A 20,089-nucleotide genomic window follows, 5' to 3' on the forward strand; every position below is an offset into this window, starting at 1 on the left:
AGAAAAACTTAAACGTAATAACAGGAATAAATTCACTGAAAGTAACAAGTCTTTTTATGAATAATCGAATAAGGTTAATTTTCCTCCAATAGTAGTTTGAATGGGGCGGAGACACTCGCTGTGACCGACAGCATCCAGCACTGTTGTGGATGAGCGGGATAAAGGCTGCTCTGCCTTTCATACACTAGAATACAACTTCGCTGTCTCTAATTAACGTATTTATTAGCCGCTTCGAGTGCATCCAATAACTTCAAAGCCCATTAGGTTAGGTTTACTGTTTGTTATTATTTTTTATTTTTTCCCCGCTGCATGTGGAGCGACTAAAGGGACTCGCCGACAGCAACCTGCCAACTCCAGTTTGAGAGATTTGGCAGGTTGTGAGAGTAGTAGGCTCTCCCTGCAGCAGCTAGGCTAACTTGCAGGCAAAAATAACGGCGTTCGCGGTGAGGCTCGGAGTACTGCTCATCACAACGGGGAGTCACTTCGCCTGCGGGAGCAACGATGACCGGGAGAAACTGAGGTAACCAGAAAACAGCTCTGTTATTATCTCGTAAGTTTTATCCTGTTCTCTCAGCAGGAGGCGGGTGTGACAAAAATGTCAATTAACATCAGGAAAGCTCACAATAACCCGCGGGCTGTGTTTCCTGACATGAGCAGGTGCTCGTCTGAAGTGTAATGAACTGGACTCGGTGTTATTTGGTTAAAGCTTTAGCTAATTTATTGTTTAAATATACGTTTTTAGGGTGGCGCGGTGGGAAGAGATATATTTAATGCTCCTTAAAAAAAATCTATAACAACGAGGGTTTGGATGAAATTGAATATATCTGCGCGTGCTCCCGTGTTGTAAACATTCATGGATGCAGTCGAAGGACGCGAGAGCCGCCACGAGCTGTCAATCATCTCATCCTCACTGCTCTATTGTTTTTCGCTCGTGCTGTTTGTGAGTGAGTTTCCATGGAGAGTCTTCCGGTTTCTCTACTCTAATTACCTTATTTGGAGAAGGGGCGGCTGACTGATGGAGTGCTGCTGTTGTTGGGTTAATAATGCTGTATACACGCAAGCGCCCGAGTGAAGTGGATGTTTTGAAAGAGTTATTCTCAATAGACGCTGATGTATCCTGATCAGGCTTTTCACACTCGATAGCCTTCCGATGGCCTCGAGGTGCGCTGTTAAAGCAATTAACTGTGCAATTAATTTATATCTCAGCCTCGTGGCAAATCGAAATTTATAAACTGTCACCCAATCTGTTTTTTTGTGACACTCAACATTCAGAACGAAAGCACGTTAAATTGGTATTTTGCAACCCCGCCCCACTGACCATTAACAGATCATCTACAAACCCACTATACAGCCTTATAATTTTCTTTCCAGATGAACATGAGGGTACTTTTTAAAACTTAAAAACTGTGATCAGTAGGCTTTGTCAGTGAACCATCATGCAAACAGTCTAGGTCTGAGTTTACACTTGTTTTTTAAAAAGTGTCTTTGGCAATTGGATGGCAAGTGAGCAGCTCAGACAAATCAGTGTTTACATCTGACTCTGATTTCCTTACTGTCTAAGTCACTTCCAGTAGAAGGTCAAAGGAACAGTAATGTAATTAAAGGAGGCCTAGCAAGCAAAATGACATGTTACAAGGACTAAGACAGTACATTCTGTTGCAGCTGTCCTAAACCAAATAGGACACCAAAGTATCCTACTAATATATCATTGCTTCATAGCCACATAGAACTCAAAAATATGGAAAATTTGTGCCCATTTAACAACATAAGACTTTATATTTTGTGACTATTTCACAAACTGCCTGATGCTTGGGTTTTTTCATTACAATTTTATAATAATACTAGTTATTTCCATTGAAATGTTGTGATAACCCTGACTGCAGGTTTATCTAAGTTCTAAGTGAAAGCAACTTGGGTTCCTTGAGTTTTCTATATACATTTAAACTTTTATCCAACTGACTGGTGGAGTCAGTTGGATAGGAACACCTTGTGTTAATGTGTGAGTTATCACTTAGATATAACACGATCTGCATTCCGAGTCTTTCAAGTGGAACTTGGATATACACATATAAATTATTAAATGCTTTTAATTGGAAGCTTACACAGACACCCATTATGGTGGTTTATGTGCACTCTTTTGTGTAAGGAATATGTATGGAGTGACCAGCCAAACAGTGGTGACACTATAGTGAGATCTGAGGCCAAAGGTCTGCACTATGCAGCAAGTGGTAACTTCAGGTTTAAACCTGGGTTTTCAGTGCAATAATTATGCTTGATTTTTACCGGGCACATTGCCATGGCAACTTATTCTTCAGATCTAACCTGTGCTGAAGAAGGTTATGTTGAAGATAAGAGATTAACAGATACAAACTCCCTGCCCACAGACAAGTCAATACTCAGGATTGCCACCATTCCTGGAAGATCCCTTATACCTTGGTGGATTTATAGTCTTCATCTTTCCCTGATGACTCTCACTAAGAAATATAGATCCTTAGAGGCAACTTTAATCCTTCATTTTTGTCCACTGCTGGTTGCATTTAGTTTAACAATATTTATTATTCTGTAGCCATTAATATATTATACAAATACAGTGAATCGGTTTGCATCTGTGGAGTTTATGTTAAATCTGCTGGTAGACTAAATCTGCATCTGAATTCTGTTTTTATTTTTATTTGTTACTTGCTTTCAGACCATTAGGTAGCACCTGGGCTGTAGCTGAAAAAACAAGGCTAAAATTGTCTTATGTAAATTTAAATATTAATTTAATAGAATATGCAAATATAATTTGGCATATGCTCCTGTCTTAATGGTAAAACTCATCTGGTAAATTTGCTACACAGTTGGTATTTTTGGTGGCTTTCCTTCATGGTTTTGAAAAAAAAAAAGACTTTGTAAGTATCATAGTCCTTCAGCATTACTGACCAACGTGCTAAAAGTACACAGACATTCATACAGTGCTTTTAGTTGTATACTTTTATCCTCTCTCTCTGCGGACATCTCATTTGCAGAATGCTTAACCCTAACAATAACCATCAAAAATGAATGCCTAATCCTAAACCTAGCCAGAACCTAATAGTGACCCTGACACTAAAACCACATTTTGAGCCTCAAAAATGCCTTCAAACTTGTGGGGACGGCATTTTGTCCCCATAAGTGACTACTGGTCCCCACAAGTATAGCAGCATGCCAATTTTCTGTCCTCACAAACATGCACTCAAACATGTACTCAAACATGTACTCAAACAAACACACACACACACACAGATTTCTCTGTACTGTGTTGGAGATTGGTCAGATGCTGCTAACACCGCTCCTTTCAAGTAAATGTGTTTGTAGCGAGAAAGTTAAACCCTGGGTTGAATGACAACCAATCACGTTGGAATGACTCCTGCACTTGAGTCCAGATGTTAAAGTAAATGAAGCCAGACAGAATAAAACCGAATAGAATAGAATAACTTTAATGTCCACATCGGTGGAACACTGTCTTTGTTCAACAAAGATAGGGATGTCCTGTGTATGTTGCAATTGCTTTGTAGTACAAACCCGAGGCACTGCTGACTTTGTCAACCAGCTCACATAGTGGATGTGTATAGATAACAGCCCTCATGCACTATGTAAAACAGTAATTTATAGTCTGAAGAGAAAGAAAAGAAATAAACATCTGATGTCTTTCTCTCTTAAGGCTTTTGACATTTCTGCAGAAGTTTTGCACTGACTCAGAATTTAGCTCATTTATGCATTTCAGACTGTGTTACAGAGAATGCTGCTGCATTCAGAAACATCCCAAAAGATTGCTTGATGTGTATCACTATATAGAAGGTGTATGCTACACTTTACAGCACAGTTAGTACAAACAAAATGCTCCTTTACACAGACTGTTATGTGTGTAGGACCTTAGCCTCTTAATTGTTTGCTATGGTTAACTTAGGTCATGACAATCATATTTTTAAAAGTTCCTCAGATGCTTTTTTTGTCAGAATACATTTTAGACTGATTGGTAATAAGGTAGGAGCTCATTTTGAAAATATTTGTAGCTCACACACAGTGAGCAGTCTCTGGACAGAATGAGAATCTCTGCGCCACATATGAGTGTGCTGAAAAGCGAAAAATACTCAATAACTGGGGGTAAACAAGAAGACTTCCAATGAATGCTAATGTTTAAAAAATCTTTGTTTTTCCCTTTGCTACGTAAGTTATCACACACTTCCCTGTGTGCCAACTGTCTTGTATTTATGTATTCTGTCTGTCTTGAGGGGAATAATGTTCAAATATTTGGCCATAATCATCTTAAAAAACAATTATAGGGGTTACTGCATGTTGTGCCAAACGCAGAAAGATGTTTTAGAATGGTTGCAATAGGAAAATGTTTTATCCTATCGATGGAGGCCAAACCAAACTTTTTAATTTTTCTTGAATTTTTTATAATCACCACTTAAATATCAGAAGGTTAAAATGGCATTTTTCTAATGAGCCTGACACGACCTGAGGTCATTTTAATCTTGAGAACAGTTTATGCAGTAAGGCACTAACTTATTAGGACGTCCGCTGCTTCAAAACTTAGTATTCTTAACTGTTAGCCCCGTGGCATATTTGTAATTTGAATGTAACTGTGTGAGCTGGTCAGATGACGTCTTTGTTTCAGTTTAGTGGCACTGTCTGAATTTGAATCCGTGTTTTGAATGTTATACTTTCCATCTATCCATCACTCCTTCCCTCCCTGACTGTGTCACAGGGGCAGACATAACAGAGCAGGTTGGTTTATGTGATACACGATTAGTCACAGTCTGATGATACTAACATTTCCATGCCAATATTTTGTACCATTGCAAGACATCTTAACACTTGCAAAAGGAGCGTTGTAAACAACAGAAAAGATGTCTCCATGCATTCATTTCTTTTGCAATACACTGAAATAGCAGTTGCAGTGTATTGCAACAGACCATGGGCATTTTATAGTACCTGCATTTTGTGTATCTAGGACAACCAATACTACTAGCAGAGATGTAGTCTCTTAAGGGGGAATCATATTATGAAGTCAAATCAGGGAATTATCGTAGCCTCTAAATAAAGGATTCAGCCACTATGACATTTAATCAAGCTAGTGTTTTTATCAACGTGCCACCTTATTGTCTTTTTCTGTGCTGTCAGAGATAGCAAACACTATCCTAACAGTTTTTAGTAATATAAATGCACCCATGAAATATCCACCCATCTATTTTGGTTGCATTATAATGTTGCTTCATCCAGCCAGCCATTATAATCACACCAGCAGTAGCTGGGACACATTGTCTCATTGGAACAGGGATTAAGGGGCATCAACAGCAAAAACAATTGGAGATTCAGATGAACATGTATGCAGTTACAGAGTGTCATACTTCATCATTCTGTCTGATTAAAGGTAATCTTAACATTTTTATGAAAGCCTTTTAATAAATTGGTTACTCTGTTAAAACCCTAGACGTCTTTTCACAGCTTGCATTGACTCAGCAGCAAAGCACAAGTGTAATTATTACCACAAATGACGATTCTTTAAGGTCTTTAAAGACTTTTTTTTCATGACATTTATGAACCGTCAATGCAAGAAAAGCAGAGGTGTAACTGAACAGTTTAATTTGTGCACCTGATTACTTCTCCTGCTATGATGAGATAAAGCGTATGTTTCAGAAAAGGTAAACAGGTTTTACTGACTTTAATCTTTCCTCCTGATCATTTCCAGATCCACTTACCAGTCTACTGTAACTTTAAGTAAAGCTAAATGCAGCGATGATTTTCCAAATGTGTCTTGGGTAATCAGATGAAAACTGGACATCTGAGACACATCACCTTTTCTATGCCAGCGCCCAGCTGGGCCTGACTTTGTTACTCTCTAACACCTTGACTACATTTTTGCTGTGAATCTATGTAGAACATGCAACATAGCCTACACAACTGGCCAACACTGTTACCAGCATTCATACCTGTGTGGGCTAACTTGATGGTGATGTTAAATTTATAGTGAGGTGCAGTTCAGGTTACTGCAGAAGGTTTCAGAAGGGTTTATGGTTTTAAAATATTTGCAGTGTAATTGCAGATGTGTTATAAGTTTTCATAAGTATAAATTCACTAATAAGGCCACAGTCACATCTGCCTAGAGACAGGTCAGAAACTTTGTGGCAACCACTGGTCACTAAGGAAAAGTGTACATTTTGCAACTGGTTGGCAAGTGATTGCAGGAGGTTTCCGTTAGTGGCTGAAATTGGTCAGAAAAAGCAAAACAGTCTTCTTTGCTATTAGCTGTGGTCACCAGTACTTTGCATGGAAGACGCCAGCTTGTATGAAAACACCAAAGTGGTATTGAGATTGAACTGTGTGAAGCAAACTGCAACCAGCTCACCTTGTGTTGGTGTGTGTGGCTGAGGTTTAAGTCCCTTACGCTAGAAGTTCAATGGCCCTGGCCACAGTAATTTTGTTAAGTGGAGGCTGGCAAGCAAAATGAAATGTTCCAAGAACCAATAAACTCTGCGAGCTGTTCCAGCAACACAAAGTCACATGAAACTTGTAGAAGTGGGGAAGGAACCAGAAAAAAGCACCATGTTGTGCAGAAGTGTCATATTTTCTGGTCACGTCCTTGATGAGGAGCCATCAGGACACATTAGGGTTGCAGAGTATGTTTGCACTTACACTTAATTTAATTTAGGCCACTTTTAGACACTTTTTAAAACTAACTCTAAAAAGGATCTAAGTGGAGCACAGTCCTTATTAATACGATGGGTTACATGTATGATTTTCCTGCCGTGAAATGAAATAAATAAAAAACCTGCTGCAAACATTATCCAGAGGGGCACCATGGATTCCTTTTCTGTCTGGACAAAACGATTTTTCACACACACACACATTATTTTCTGATGTAAGAATGCAGACGCATAGGGCAATCTTAGATTACATGATTTCACAAATTAGGCACATGAACACCTGAACCTCCTGGGATGACTTGTGGAAATTTTGACCTTGCGTTTGCAGAACTGGCTTCAGTGTCATTCCAAACAACATAAAATACATGATGTATTAAAATGACCCTGTTCATCAGTGTCAACATATTTGTAGCAATGTTGTACATTGAGAGACAATGTTATGTTAATCACATTAGCCTTATACTCGTCTCATTATAGTTTCATGGTCAATGTAGCATTTCATTAGTGATTGTGCACGGGAATTATAGAGCAGCAGAGTTATATAGAAAGGGCATTGCGTGTTTGTCTATTCAGTTGGAGCAGAAATGATGTGCTTCACATCCTTGAGTGCCAAATGCATAAAGTAGTAGCGGTGTTAAAAATGTACGCAGTATTTCTTGACTGAGTCACGTAGAGAGGTAATTATCAGCAACGCTATCCTAGCACACATGAATTATTTCAAAGAGAACAAAGGCTGATTCCTGTGTGTGTTTGCTGCATATGGAAACGGAGATGACTGCGATTCATAACTTCTTCTGCTGAGATGGATCGTGCATGAGCTGTGTTTTGTGAGCTGACTGAAGCTGTCTGTAATAGTGAGTGGTCAGAAGAAAGCCAGCCCGGACTTGGAGTGAATGGGCCTTTGTGGGACAGACACCTGCAGAGCTCTGCCTCCTGCTCCTGAAGTGATTAACATGCACCTCCAACCTCCCTGGCCTTCCAGCTCCACAGTCCCTCGGCCACCCATCCTGGCACTGATCTGTTGACTTGGCACCTGTTCTACATCACCCATCCAGCAAAGGCTATAACTCATGTCTTTGTCTGGGCTGAGTCAACACAGTGTGACTACAGAATTCTGTTAGGATTGTATCGATTACCTCTGTCAGGGGATTAAATTTAGAAGTTTTGTAAAGGTAATAAAGTGTAGCTTTGTTTCAACAGGACCTGGGCAAAACACATTTGACTGTCTAGAAAGAACTGGGTTGCTCTGAAGGGAACAGAGATATTAACACAGAGACGAGACATGGAGCTAAAAGAACCCTGAATAGAAATCTATCAGAGATTTCTGAAACCTAATGGGAAACATGTCAGCCAATCCGTTACTAAAGCATGAACACAGTAGAGGGTCATGATCGGGGTGTCTCTAGCTTTGGGCTGTAGCTCAGCAGGTAGAGGAGGGCATCTACTGATTTGAAAGGTTGGTGGTTTAATCCTTGGCTGCTCCAGTTTGTATGCCAAATATCCTTGGGCAAGATACTAACCCCAAGTTGCTTTCTGATGCATCCATCGGTATATGAATGTTAGATAGAAATCACTCAAGAATAGGAAAAATTGCTTGTATGAATGAGGCATGTTGTATAAAGAGCTTTGAGTGCTATATAGGAATCCGTCCATTTATCACCCATGTGGTAACAGGCATGTCTCTCTCTTCATTATCATTATTGTAATGACAGAGGTTAGTGTACTTTTTCTTGCCTTTTGTATCCAGAACATAAATCAACGTGACATTTGTTCAGTACTCATGAGATGAGCTGTTGATTCTGTCAGAACTCTGGGTCAAAGCGGTAATGTTGTGAAATGTGCATGATTAATAATAAATAAACTTGCAGTGAAAAATCAGCTTTGTAAAGTCAAAAAACTTTTGAAGAATCTTTTGTTTGGATTTGGTTGGTGTTTCTACTCTCCTACTTCTCCTGTAGGGCTTCAGAATGGCTGCAAGGAGTCATTCTAAGATGGCAGCCAGTTACTTGGTTGGCTTTTAGAATGACTTTGGTCTGAAATAAAACAGAAACATCAAAATTCTCCCTCCTGTGGCTTTCTGTCAAGTGATTTGAGAAAGTGCAGCTACAAAAAAAATCAGCTCTGGGGACCTTTAGTGAAGTGACACTGTGAAAGTAGAGAGCAAATCCCCAGATATAATCAGATCCTTTTCTTCCACAAAGGTAATGCTTCATATGACCCGTATTGCTTAATATGCTGACCTTTTTGTAAAAAAATTGTTTTAAGTTAAATAAAATATAATCTTTCAACAAAAACACAGAGAAGGCACGATGTTCAAGTAATACTGGAGAATATAACTTGACTTTATGATGGTATTAATATTAGCAAGATGTAAAAAACATAGAATAAGGTCCTTCCTAATGCTGCAGTTGAACAGCTAATGTGCTTTTAAAGATTAGATAGTTATATATAGTGAATATTATTGCAGTGACAGTTATACTCAGTGAAAAAGTACCACGATAACTGAAAGAATTTCTTTAAAGTCTTTTAAGAGTCTCTTCACCTTCTCTGCCTCTCTGGGCCTTAGGTGGTTGGGAGAATGATAGGTAGATATTACCAACAACAACAGCCAGCTAGTTCTTTTCAGTTCTGATCTTTTCAATCCCAGCCTGTCGGATTGTTGTACACTATTAGCATGTTTTGCTCTGATTATTTAAATGAATTGCACCGTTTTTAGCTGAACCCAAAGGCTCACATATAATGAAAGCAGTCATAGAAGGTCAAAATCCAGACCATTTTAATTGTTAAAAGCTTTAAATGAGAATAACCCGAGACCATTTTGTTCTATACTTTGGAGAAAATAGAAACTAGATGTGCTGGAAACTTAGTGTGCCTATATCAGTGAATGCTATATTCAGTAGTGACTGTATGTTATCATAATGTCCTAAAGATGCTCTAGGATGGCATTCAGTCCCTAGACCCTTGGACCTACTGTCATTTGTCTCTCTTTAGGAGATCATTCATCATTAAGGTATTAGCTATGGCTAATAATAAAAAGCTAACATTAATGCTCAAGCTTGACAGTGAGTGATAGCTGTCCTGTTTATCTGTAACATTCATAGACTGTATTATTTTTAACAGGACAACACAATTGTTTGTGTCTAAAAAGTGTTATATTTCTCATAATCCCAGAGGTGAGAGAAGCAGCTGCAGTAGCTAGACAGAAACAGCGAGTCTGCTTTACTAACTCTAGGTTAGCAGCAGCAAAAATAAGATGCTAAGTGATAAAAAAAAACAACAACAACAATAAATGCAGGAAATAAACTGCAGCTGAAGATATTTGCATGAACCAGTATTGTTCTGTGCCTTTTACTTTAGTAAAAAAATGTTTGTCTTGAGTATCAAACATTTTTTCTGGGTATTGGTGTTGAACTTGAAATTCTATTATCGTGACAGCCCTAGTCTTTCTGCCACTGAGATCTGTACTGTTACAGATACCAAAAATATATTACTTTGCAGCTAATAAAGTAATTAACAGTATATATAAAACCGCTTCATATGCTTTACGCAAACCACCATCAGTAATTTCAAAAATCAATAACTACTATACAAGAATCTGTTTTTGTACTAAATTTCTATTAAAAATGTTTTCATCCTGTTCCCAGTTGCTGAGTTTGAGTCATACTATAAAGTAGGATGTTTTTTTGTGGGGGGTTTTTTCAAGCTGATGTTGTGTCGTGTCCTTAAATGCCAGGTGTGGGTGCAGGCAGCTCTCTACTACCAGACATGGTGACGCTTCTGTGAAAATTGGTTTTAAATGAGATTTTTTGTTTGAATCTAACCAATTGTTGGGACCTCAGCTTGTTGTTATTGTAATATCCACAGGACTGTCCTCTAACATGCTGACTCGCTCATAATCCAGTCGCCTTTCTTACGCCCTCTCTGTTTTTCATCGGCACTGTATTAACTTAGAGCGATGATTAAATTCTTCTCCTCAATATTCTTAAAACCTTCCCCCCTTTCCACCTGCTCTCACGCTCTCTCAGTGGATTGAAATAGCTGTACATCTTTATATTCCCTCCCTAATGTGCTGTTTATCAGCTGGCTGCCAACTGAGACACTGACCAAATCAGTCTGTCTCCCATCGCTCTGTCTATCCTTACTCTGCGAACCAGCCACATCCCCCTACTCCACTCCCAGCCTTGGATCTCTGTGCCACAGGAGGATTAACTCCACCCTCTACATTCTGGCCTGCCTTGATTATGTCCAGGGATAAGAGCTGCTTAATTGTAATCACTGAAGCTGTCACTCAGGAGCACCGATCAGCCCAAACCACACACTGAAACCAAATATACAGTAGAAGACGGAAGGCAGCAGCCCTCCTCATGTTAGTCTTTATAACATGTTGGTTGTCAGTTAGAATTAACTCCTTGAAACATATGTTAACGAATTATGTACCCTTCACACTTCCAGTTATAGTGAGGAGTGGTTTAAAAAAAAGAAGTATATATCTATATGTAAGTAAAATAGAACGATTCTTAAATGTATTTAGCAGTTACAGCCAAATTAGAAATCTCAATAGTCCCAGAATTACTCTCTAAAAACTACGATGGTCAGTTATTATATAGTGTCATAATTTGTTACTAAAAAAAATAAAAACCTAATAAATTGACTGCATCTGTAGTTGTACTTGAACCTTAATCTTTATTGCAACGGTTTGCGAAGGTATAGAACGCAAACATAGGACGCTCCAGTGTGAGCACAGGGGAACTCAGTCGGACAGCATGGGAAGTCAGTTGGGAACAACTGGAACGTTCTGGAAGGTGGCCTGAAGGAAGGAGCACATTGAAACTGGAGACCTCATGCTGATGCACCTCCACATCAGCAGAAGTGGAGGTTTCCTGTATGTATGGCTAACAGAGCACACAGGCGAAGCCACTCAATTGGAGGACCCAGAGGATGAGCAAATAGGCAAGACCAGAAGTGCGGAAAAAGCTCCGCTGCAGGCCTGGTAGGAGGCTGGCAACCAAGGCAGAACCCATCGGGAGGCCTGGCAGGAGTCCTGTGAGTAAGATGGAACTATGATGGAGATGGCTCGATGCTAGCGAGAGGAGCCCTTGGGAGGTTATTGGAAACATCAGGCCGAAATCCCACAGTTGCAGTAAAGGCATCAGGCAGCACGAGCCCTGGAGCAGACAAAGGTGTTAGTTGACTCAAGCAGAATTTATGGTGTAGCAGATGTGTCCATTTGCACTGATGTTGAACTGCACAAATTTGGTTGTGGAAAACTAACCAAAGATCAGAGAACAGCATAAAATGTACAGCTGCAGTTTGGTTTCATGTCACTACAAGAATGTGGATTATATTTTATAACTTCTGTTTTCTACTTAAGTAAGAGTAGCCCACAGACCATATTTTTGCCATTACACAGTGGTGATGGCACAAAGCTACAACATGTAGAAAGACTGACCTGTGCATAGTACCAGAGCACAACCATGAAAAAGTCTGAGATGAAGATAAGTTGGCTCAGCAACAGGAAGAATGTTAGCTGGCTGGGGCACAGGCACAGATATTGATAGACTCTGGAACAGGGGAAGTGTTAGTTGACAAATGTTAGTGGAGACAAAAAACTAGGCAGCACTTTTCTTGCTGAAAAGAAGCTGGAAGTAGCAAAGAAAATCACCATAAGAGCTGGAACAGGCTTGGAGTCGACGATGTGCCAGTCCAGGTCTATACTCTTAAACTGGGAGCCCTCTTCCAGTCTGTGTACAAAAAAGGGTGTAAGCTAATAATAGAGTTGTTGTTTTTTTCTTGAACAGACTATGAGTAGAAAAGCCACATGGATAGAGGAAATCAATATAGCAATAGGACAAGAAGGGCATTTCTAAATAATGAAACAGAAGCATTGTCTGATGACACGCACACTTGCGTATCATCAGACAATGAGACATTAAGCACTGTCCTCTTAAATCACCAGTGACCACTCAGATGACCAGTAACATCTTCCCCCAAGAATCAGATCTGATATTGGAAAAATAATAGTTAAGGGAAAAATAATAAAACAAAAAGACAGGAACAAATAAAAAAATAATAATTCCTTTTTTTTTTTTTTTTTTTTTTCTTAAATGAAAGAAAAAATAATAATAATTCCAAAACCACAGCAAGTTGGAATAGTTGGGTCCATTTCCTTGCTGATGAGTCAAGAGAGTCTTTCCCAGGATGTAATATTGAACTGATAAACTGAAAACATATACAAAACACGTTCAAGACACGTTTTCTGGAATCTGCTGAGCTCAAGCTGCTTTGTGATGTCTCCTAAATGTATCCAACACTTTAGTCAATAGAAAAAATATACCAGTGATCATAAAAAGCAGTTGCAGTGAATGTGTTTAGCGATTTTATAGTTGCAAATCTTCAACCTTTCCTGCAGATTGTTTGTGGTTTGTCTTTATTTAATGTTTGCACCAGAGCTTAAATGTGTGAAGCAAAATTGTAAATTCAAGTGGGACAAGGTATCTGGATAGTAGCTGTAAATTGCTTTATTAGGTAGCCTGTTCACAGAGACATCCTGGTGGAACTTGATGAGATAGCAGGTTAAAGCTCATTTCTATTTTCCTGCAGCATTTACAGTGAAAATACCAATATTCTTTGCATACTCCCACTATCTGTCTGTCACTATTTTGTCTAATGCGTCTACTGCTGTTGATTTTTGGGAAACCCTGTTTTCTTGAGCTTTCTACTATGTAAAGATGGAACCCTCAATAAATGAGACAGTTTGTCTCATTTATTGAAAAGCGATGCCTTTGTAAGAAACACTGGCAAAGATTTTATTGCAGTCGTGCAGTATTGTTGTAAACAGTCTAGCACATCAGATAGGCCATCTGGCATTTTAGTTATGTCAGAGCTGAGGTCAAATCTCACTTGACCTGTCCTTGGCGGGCTATACTATCAGAGCCAATTACTATCCTTTTGGAATCCCCATTGAGTGCACTTTGTCCTACTTTTTTCCTCCACAGTGAGTGGATGCTACTAGAGCATGAATAATTTAGTTTCTTTAATATTGCATGTGCCCGTGTAACAGTTACAGGTTAATAGTTTAACTTAGCTTGGCATGAAGAGTGGAAGCAGGAGGAAAACCTAGAAAGGATACCAGGACTTATGACTTTATTTAAAAGAAACAGACAAAACCTAAAGCAAATGCCTCTTTAAGGTCATTGTCAGTCATAATACTATAAAATATATATGACATACTATAAGTATATTAGACCTATAAAACAACATTACAATTGGGGGGAATTATACATTTGTATAAGGACAATTCAGAGTATAACAGAGTGTTATTTTTAAGATATGCATGCAGTGGATTTTTAAATAAAAACTAAACTAATATATTAGGGCAGAACGGTGCCACTCCCCCTGCTTTCAGTTTCTATTCTGATCAAAGCGGATCCTAGCTCTGTCTCCGAATTTAATGGAATGGTATAACACTGGTAGCAGTTTGACAGTTAACTAACTAATCAACTGCTCTATGACTTTAAGTTATTCAGTAAATGTCAGACACTATTTGCCATAATTGGTAGTTTCACTGTATTTAGATGAAAAATTGAAGTTCTCCCAACTTTGAGGAACTGGACTTGAAAGGAAACACAAAAAAAGCCAGGAGCAGTTTTAGATTAGAGCCAGAACATCTTTATGGGTATAAATGCATGCTTTTATGTAAGAGCCTCATTAGAGTATTAGATACATCAGGGTTTTTTTTCTCCGACTCCATTGATATTTGCTCTCCTGCTGTGCTGAGCTAAACTATTTCATTTTCCTGAGCATTCACAGGATGCGTAATTGAGCCTTGGAAGGTAAGGTAAAATATGTTAATCAATTTTTAACAAAAAAAAAATCACAGCACAAATAACACAATTACAGCTAAATGAAGTAATGAAATCAACCTTACAGAGGATTGTAATAGTTTAATAATGCTGTATTTTCTAAGAGCTACAAAGACAACAATTAAATGGATCATTTTTTTGCCAAAATAATCTAAATACCCACTGAATATCTTCTAAATTTAATGATTTCTTAACCTGCACAGGCATAAATAATCTTTTAGCTTAGCTTAGCAGCTAGCTATCTTTACATCCAAGTCTCACAAATTACAATGTTGCATCAGTTTTGTAAAAATTGATAATTTCTTGGCCTGGAACAATGACTTTCTGCAATATGAGTTTGTCAGTTTGCTTTGGAAAAGTCTTTAATCCTCAACCTTTAGATATACATGCAGTGCTTTTAGGTACGTAGTCATGGTCTAGATCAGCGGTCCCCAACCCCCGGGCCATTTGGTACCGGGCCACGAGAGTGAGACTGGGGTGTGAAATGCATGGTTTTCAGGGTTTTTATCGGTTTTCTGCGTTATTTTGTTATCGTTTTTATCGTTAACTCTGTTTTCCTGGGTCTTTTCACATGTGTTATGAATAAATCTTCTTTTTTTCGGTACCGGTACTAGTTTTATTTTGTTGTATTTATCCGCGACACCTTAAAGGCCGGTCCGTGAAAATATTGTCGGGCACAAACCGGTCCGTGGCGCAAAAAAGGTTCGAGACCGCTGGTCTAGATGAAATTTTAACTGAACAACAGAATGTGGAAGAAAGGTGATTTATGTGACTTTGAATGTGACTTGGTTGTTGGAGGTTCTGAATATTTCAGAAACTGGTGGTCCGGTGGGATTTTTCCATGTGCCGTCTTCAGGGTTTACAGAGACTGACCTGAAAAAGAGAAAATATCCAGCAGCAGTTCTCTGGGCGATGTCACAGGTCAGGGTAATGTCCATCCTGCTTTGAGCTGAGGGGAAAGCAACAGTATGCAGAACAGCATCTTTGAATCAGCAAAACATGTAACTTTGAATCAAAAAGTTACACCGGGTACCACTCCTGTCAGGAAAACCAGGAAACTGGGGCTACAATTCAAAAGGGCTCGTCAAATTTGTACAATAGAAAATTGGAAAAATGTTGCCTGATCTGATGAGTCTCGATATGTGCTGTAATATTCAAATGACAGGATTAGAATTTGGTGTGAACAACATGAAAGCATGGATCCATCTTGTCTTGTTTCAAAGGTTCGGGGTAGTGGATGTGGGGCTGGTGGTGTAAGAGTGTGGGGAATATTTTGTTGGCAAAATTCGTCCCTCCTAGGACTAAGTGAGCATCATAGAAATGCCACAGCCTGTCTGTGTGTTGTTGCTGACCCTGGTCTCTTTATGCTGACGCTAATCCCTTTATGACTACAATGTTTTCATCTTCTCATGGCTGCTTCCACAAGGATAATGCTCCATGTCACAAAGTTCAGATCATCTTAAACTGGTTTCTTGAACATGACAAGGAGTTCATTCTACTCAAATGGTCTCCAGAGTCACCAAATCTCAATCCATCCTTAGAACTTGATGAAACAAGAGATTTGCATGATGATGTGCAGCCAATTAATCTGCAGCAATCATGCTATTACTGTATGTCAATCTTAGAAGTAGTGTCATTATTAAAATGAAAGATATTAGCTCAGACATGTGAAATCAGATATATTATATACCCCTTTTAAGTGGCAGAAAACCACGCAGGGTGAAGGACAAAGCCAAAGTACATATAATAACATACTGTGAGCAGGATTTTACATTAGTTTGTACAATTGGCCTTGACATTTTAAATAAAAGTTTCAGCCCTACCCTTTCCTTTATACTATTAAAGGACTGAGTAATATGTGGAAGAAGAATACAAAAGTTCATTTTCTTTGTGTCCATTTTCACGCTTGTTACTGTGGCCAAGGAGCAACGTGACAGCAAATTTATGCAGGGGTCATGTGAGATGGCCTCATGAAGAGGCTGTCAAATAAAGACAGGAAAATGTTTTTCCCTCCTACTTAAGAGCTGGCAGCAAATATAAAGGGACACTGTCAGAACATGAATGTGGTGCAGGAGATGCCAGCGTATTCATCAATGCCAGGCTTTATGTGTGGGAGGGTTTTTGATGTGCACGGCTCACGCTGCAGCGGTCTTCTGTGGACTGTGAAAGCCAGGAGCTTTGCCCAGCTGGGACTGAGTGATGGTGGATGCAAGCTGTCTTTCCTGCCTCCTACATTGGAATATTCTTCTAGGACTAGGGGAGAAATGACTGGAGCATGGAAAGTAAGAGTGTACCATCCCATGATAAGCCATTTTGGTGATTGGAAGAGACTTGTTCTGAGTTTGTGACAGCTTAATTGGGACCAATCTGAAGTACTTTTTGGGTGCTGGCTCATTAATAAAGCATATTTTGCCTCTTCCTATCCCTCCCTCTATTTGAAATGTAGATGTCTCAGATGTGGAGCTCTGTGTACCTTGGAGGAGCATTGCAAATGAGGGTCTGTGTGTCACCCAATGTTGTGGTTGTGATGAAATCAATTCTGGCTGCTGCAGAGCTTTGCAGCATAGAGGGCAGTGCTGCAGTGGCTATGAGTGCTCTTTCAGCCATGGAAACAGATGTACTGCAGTAATATACATGCTCGACACAATCACACACAAAGTAAAATAATCCTGCCAAGCCAACAAATCATATGAGACTATAGGACAGATCAAGCTCAGTCAGCACTAGAATTCACATAATGAGCCTAAATTCAGCGGCTGGTGATTCTCAAACAGAAAAGGCTTGCCTAAGCGTTTTTGTGTCCTACTTTGACAAGTGCGTAGAATAACTTGAAATGTCTTTTGTTGTTGCCATGGCGTCTGTTCAAACTTTTCTTCATCATATGTGAGAGGAACAGTAATCCTCTTATCCTGTTAGATTCCCCCCCCCCCCCCCCCCTGCAAATCTACAACTCACACAGGCCCTGTCCGAGCTCCTGCTGTGTGAGTTTCTGTTTGTGTCTAAGTGTTACCTTTACTCTTTAAGGCAAGCCCACTGAAGTCATTCTGGCAGCCCCACTATAGAGAGTCATGGAAGCCTGCAGGCACAGACATAGTATGAAATGCTGCGGATCGATCCGGGCAAGCCGAGTGTGCCTCTTCTTCATGCCTGTGTGGAAATCTGAGCCACAGTGATAGAGCTGTTCCTGCAGACATCCTCTTCTCCCATTTCATTTCTCCTTTGATAATGCTGCAGGCCTGTGGGTTGCTGCTTTTGGTAGGGTGATGGTTTGATGGGTGTTCACTCTGCAGCTCCAGCCTAGCTGCACAGACCTGGCATTAAGCCTAGGCTGGAGGAGGTCTATAGGGAAAAAGCAAGTGAAAGGAAGATGGGGGAGCAGAAATAGAGGGAAAGAGACAACTGGCATCACTAGAGCTTGGACTGATTTAATTATTCATAATATTTGCTGGGGGTAGTGTAGCATGTGTGTGCAAGTTAAGGGTTATAGAAAGAGTAAAGCTAGTGTTTGGGGAGGAAAAATGGTTCACTAATAATGATGAGAGAGGCAGTAAGCAGTCTCAGACTTCATGGTAATTGAACATTTTACCTTGGCAGATTTAGCACCATAATCTCCCTCCCCCAATTCAGTACAGTACCTATAAACCTCAACTATGAATGAAATCCAGCATACAGTCAGCACTTCTATGTTGTTTTAACTAAATCTAAGCAAGAAATGTATTTTATTAGCCTTGCCTGTCATTAATTATTCAGGTCCAGTCAGCTAAAAGAACAGAAGCTTAAAGCACATATTGCACATATAATCCTGGCCAGCAGTGTTATATTCTATGACCTTCAGTCAGTAATTTGTTATTGATACATATTAAGAAAAACATCCATTATAGAGTTAGGACCATAACTTTTAGAAAATGACACATTTTTTTCTTAACATTTTTTTCCTCTGTTAACCACTGCTGTGACTGTTGATGTGTGCCAATTAAAGATGTGCTTGATCTTTGATTCAAGAGGCTTAACAAAAGTATTGCACCTTCTGGGAATTGCACCCTGTTTTATACACAATCCCTCATTTTCAGAGGTTCAGAATTTAATTGGACAATTGACTGACAGGAAATTTCATGGCCCTTGTTATTCCATGACAAAATAAGTAGATAAAATGTCTGGAGCTGACTCCAATTTGCAATGTTAGGTTTTCAATGGAACTCTCAATATGAAGCCCAAAAGAGCTATTGATGCAAGTGAAGAAAGTCATCATTAAGCTGATAGTCCAAAATAAACCCATCAGAAAGATAGCAGAAACTTTAGGAGTGACCAAATCAATAATGGGGAACATTTTTAAAAAGACGGAATCCACTGGCTAGCTCAACAACACTGAAAGGCCTGAAAGACCACAGAAGACAACTGAACTGGATGATTCTAGCTGCAAAAGCATGCAGTTTCCTGTCTGCACGTTTTGGCACAGAGTGTACTCAGAGTTAGACCTTTCTTATATAAAGCAATGTAATCAGCATATGAACATTTAAGATGATAAATTTAAACCTCAACATGACTAAGAAAAACAGCTTCACAACAACACCCTACTCTAGAGAAGGTAGCCATATCATATTGTATAATCAGTCTACAATCAAAAGACACCTTCATGAGTGGAAATACAGAGACTTTACAACAAGGTGCAAACCACTGGTTACACTCAAGAACTGGATGTCCATAATAGACCTTGTCAGAAAACATCTAAAAGAAACTGCTCATTTCTGGATGAAAAACATCTTTGTAGAGGTGAAACTAAACTCAACTTGTACTAGAATGATTGGAAGATAAAAGTATGGTGTAGGAGAGAAACAGTTCGTGATCCAAAGAACGCCAAATCATCTGTCAGACATGATTATAGCATGATGATGTTTGGCTGTCACTGGAACTGGGCCACTAATGTTTTTTGATGATGTGACTGCTGAAAGAAGTAGCAGGATAAATTCTGAAGTGTACAGAGCAACTCAAGAGTTTCTCAAGGCAGGGACAGGATTTTCTTCAATGACCAGGTCAGTCATCTGATCTCAATTCAGCAGACTATGTTTTCATTAGTGAAGACAAAACTGAATGCATAGACACCTAAAGCCCTGGGAAAGCGTCAGACACAAGGAAAGCATCAGCATTTCCTGATGTCTATGGATTCTAGACTTCAGTAAGTCACTAACCACAAAAACATTTGATCCAAGCACTGAAAACAAAACTCATACTTGCCTCTATAAATGGGACAGTGTATATAGAACGGCATTAACTTCTACACAGTTCATGAAATACTTCTGTAAAACCTGTTAAAGCTTAAAGTTTGCACTTCAGTCACACCTTGACTGTTTTAGATGAATTCTGTGGACAGAATTGTTGACTTGTTGCAGTTACCTAGTTGCTTATAATCTTAGACGATTACCAAAAACCTCGAAATAGAATACAAACAGAATATAAAGTTATTTCTGTAAGAAAGAAATACCATAAACGAATTTCTTTGGACCACTTTGGCAAGCAGTAACCATAACACATATGTGCAACCCTAAAACTTCTTACCCT

The 20,089-nt window shown here is 39.3% G+C and overlaps 1 protein-coding gene across 10 annotated transcripts in view; it reads left to right on the forward strand.

Annotated features, from left to right (window-relative positions):
- The first annotated feature begins 85 nt into the window (after positions 1-85).
- The window catches only part of arvcfb (ARVCF delta catenin family member b), a 271,659-nt gene continuing 251,655 nt past the window's right edge, over positions 86-20,089 (forward strand). For 3 of the 10 annotated variants that reach the window (XM_026186588.2, XM_080308757.1, XM_026186587.2), the window contains exon 1: positions 90-520. The gene's annotated coding sequence lies outside the window, so the exon portion shown is untranslated. Of the gene's footprint in view, positions 521-20,089 lie in introns of all 10 variants that reach the window. The other 7 variants (XM_026186585.2, XM_026186586.2, XM_080308755.1 and 4 more) reach the window with 5 other exon arrangements.

The sequence above is a fragment of the Astatotilapia calliptera genome, chromosome 12 (genome assembly GCF_964374335.1).
Source record: "Astatotilapia calliptera chromosome 12, fAstCal68.1, whole genome shotgun sequence".
Lineage (NCBI taxonomy): Eukaryota > Metazoa > Chordata > Actinopteri > Cichliformes > Cichlidae > Astatotilapia > Astatotilapia calliptera.